Here is a 3403-nt window from a genome sequence, read left to right as displayed (position 1 = left end):
CAGCACAGAGGCTGCGAGCTGGGAGGCTTGTTTCTCTCTTTGCTCTGACCGATTGTGGGGACTGGCAGAGCCCATCACCAAAACTGTTGGGGGGGCAGGAGCCGAGCTCTCAGCATTTTGGAGAGACCAGGCTTCAGGGCTGTTCCACCCACATGAGAAGGGCGTGGACACATCACAGGCAGGGCGACAGGGTGCACACGTCACAGGCCTTTGCTCACTGACCTAGCACGTATATTGGATTTACTTGTTATTTTTTAATTTTTTTGCTGAGGAAGATTTGCCCTGAGCTAAGATGTTTTCAATTTTCCTCTCTTTTTGCTTGAGGAAGATTCACCCTGAGCTAACATCTGTGCCAGTCTTCCTCTAATTTGTATGTAGGACACTACCACAGCATGGCCACTGACAAGTGGTGTACGTCCACGCCCGGGAACTGAACCTGGGCTGCCGACGCGGAGCGCACTAAACTCAACCACTAGGTCATGGGGCTGGCCCCGGATTTACTTTTTTTAAAAATGGGGCCGGCCTGGTGGCATAGTGGTTAAGTTTGAGTGTTCCGCTTCTGGCGCCAGGGGATCGCAGGTTCGGATCCCAGGCGTGGACCTATGCACTGCTCATCAAGCCATGCTGTGGCAGGCGTCCCACATGTAAAGTAGAGGAAGATGGGCACAGATGTTAGCCCAGGACCAATCTTCCTCACCAAAAAAAAAAAAAAATACAAAATGAATTTATGCTTCTTGTAAAATAAATGCAAACAGCATGGAAAACAAAGATGGTCTCTTTGCCCATCCTCCATATCCTGTAGCTGGGGACCCACAGTGAATACAGTACACGTTTCCCCCCCCTTTTATCTTCTCTCCTGAAGGAGGTATTTTATCCCCATTTTACAGATCACAAAAATGAATTTCAAAGAGGTTAAACAATTAACCCAAGGCCATAAAGGTAGCAAGTGGACATTCACCTGAGGTCTAACCTCAGGGCTGAAACCCTCCACCACCAGGCAAGACAGCTGGTCTACCCACGAGCTGAGAAGGGCGGCCAGCAGTCAGCGTTGTGACTACGGGGCTGCAATCCCCCCGATTCAGGGGCCAGGTGTTACCGACTTGAGGCAGCACGGGCTGCTGCACAGAGGGGCACCCACCTGCATGCCCTGCTCTGCCTTCGGCTGGTTTCTCGTCTCCTTTCAGCTCCAGGATAGCACCAGGCTCTGGGAAGCATCGTCCCGTCTCACGGTGGAGACACAGCCCCATGAGCCCTCGCTCCTTCTCACTTGTAGAGGAGCTTCTGAGCCTTCCCTCAGGCAGGAGTGTGGGTCCTTCTGGCTTTTGCGTGAAAGCTAAGGGGCTGGGGTCCCTAGGTTTGTGGGTGCCCTCCCCGGGGCATGGACTGTGCCATGGACATTGGCAAACCTAGGGTCCACAAGGGAAGACTATGTGCCCCCCATAACGCCTGCCCGCAGCCTCTTTGTGCATGGGGCATCTAACTGCAGAGTCCTCTAGGCACCCTTGACCTTCCGCGAATCAGCTGGTGGCTCCTGGGTGAGCGCTGAGACACAGACATCACCAGGCTTGGCCCAGGGAGGCCCACTGTGGGCTCTGGAAGGATCCAGACCTTGAATGTTGAAATTGAAGGTGTGCTCAAAATTGGCCCCCTTCCCTTCACCGTTAGAAGACAGGTCCTTGCTGGAGTCTTTGCTGAAATCTAGTACAAATGTCTTCTCTTGGAGCCTCTTGGGTGGGGTGGCAGTTTTTCAACTGTCAGCGATCTCTTAGTTAAAAAAAAAAAAAAAGGCAAACTTTCCAGTCCTGTTCTACCTTGAATACATTTTCTCCCGGGGGCCCCTCCCCAGGCCTCTGCAGCTCTCTGTCAACACGGCAGAGCCAGCCCCCTCCCTAGCCGCAGGCGGCTGAATGGAGCGGTTCTTTGCTCCTCCGAAGGAAATATTTCCATGGAGTTGGGCCAAGAAAACCCCCCCGTGTGATTCTGGGGCTGGCCCACGCCTAAAGCCAGGAGGGCTGGGTGGGGGCAGGGCCATGCCAGGTGGCCACCTTTTCCCGGTGTCGGCATGTGACTTCTAACACCCAACCCATGGTGGTGGCTGGCCTCGTCCCCTAGTGAAAGGGGTTCTAGGTCCCTCCGGGAGGAATGAAGCCGTTGAAGTTCACTCTTTTACCAGCTTGGAATTCGTTCACCTCTGCGGAAGGTTCAAGAGGGCCCTTCCAGAAGTCAGGCATGGCTGTGGGGCTCCCCCAGCCTCCCATGCCCACCCCATGCTTGAATTTCTCTGTCTGGGGACTGTGCCTTGAGCTACACAGAAGGGGAGTCCTGAGTCTCTTGCTTTTTATTTGCTTATTAGAAAAATATTTCATGTTTGAGGTCCCTAAGGAAGAGGCTCAGATGGTCAGGCTTCTTAGATTGTTGCATTTTTAGAAATCGCACGTTATAAAACCAATACATGCTGGTAGAGATTTCCATAAAAGTAAAAAGAAGAGAAATTGCCCGGGATCTATTCACTCAGAACAATGAATGGTTTTTTGGGGGGGTACTTTTGGGGTGTTACCTTCCAGCTCTTTTCACTGGCTCTAGTCATGAAAAGTATTCCCAAAGAGCAATGCCCACCCTCTCTCCCACGTACCAGGGACTCCCAGAGTCAGATATATCCATATGCTGCCTTGAACCCCAGCAGCCTACCAGGAAGTAAGCTTTATCCTTGGCCTTTTGCGAAAGGCGGTGAATTTTATTTGTCTTTTAATATCTACAATTTGACAAACTCCTCTATGAAAAGTTTGGGGCTGCACCTGGAACTCAGCTTTCGGGGGAGCAGAGCACACCTGACACTGGGGTCCTTGGTAGGAGAAGTCCAGAAGTGCACAGCCGGCCACGCTCCCCACCTCCCAATCCCAGGATCACGACACACAGCAGGGACCCTCAGGCATCCAACTCGTGGTAATGTGGGTATGAATTGTGTTTGGATAAGTGACCAGAAATAAGAGTGAGGCCCTTGCACCAGTCATTAAATGCCAGACTGAAAAGGTTAGACTTCCTTTGGAGGGCAAAATCGAGTTCCTGAAGGGTTGTTAGCACAGGAGCAATGGGTCAGTGTGCATTCTGGAAGAGTCACTGTCAGTTCCAGGACCCCAGAAGAAGGGACTGTTATTTATTTGATCACTTCCCCCAAATCCTTGACTTCCTGATACCTGATCTCACACCTTACAGGAGGCAGAGGTTGTACCTGATGATGCCAGGCTCCCCCACCCTAAAACAGCCTCATGGGAAGACCCTCTGTATACCATGCTGCTTCTCTGACTTTGGCTGAACTCTATGGGTGAATGGCAGGGGGTTCAGGGACATATGATTTTGGAGGGTTCACATTGCCAGAGGCTGGCACTGAACTAGAGGTTAAGAA

This window comes from Ceratotherium simum, chromosome 24, assembly GCF_057802395.1.
Source record: "Ceratotherium simum simum isolate JZ-2026a chromosome 24, ASM5780239v1, whole genome shotgun sequence".
NCBI lineage: Eukaryota > Metazoa > Chordata > Mammalia > Perissodactyla > Rhinocerotidae > Ceratotherium > Ceratotherium simum.
The sequence above is the reverse complement of the archived record's forward strand: the minus strand, read 5'-3'. Positions refer to the sequence as shown.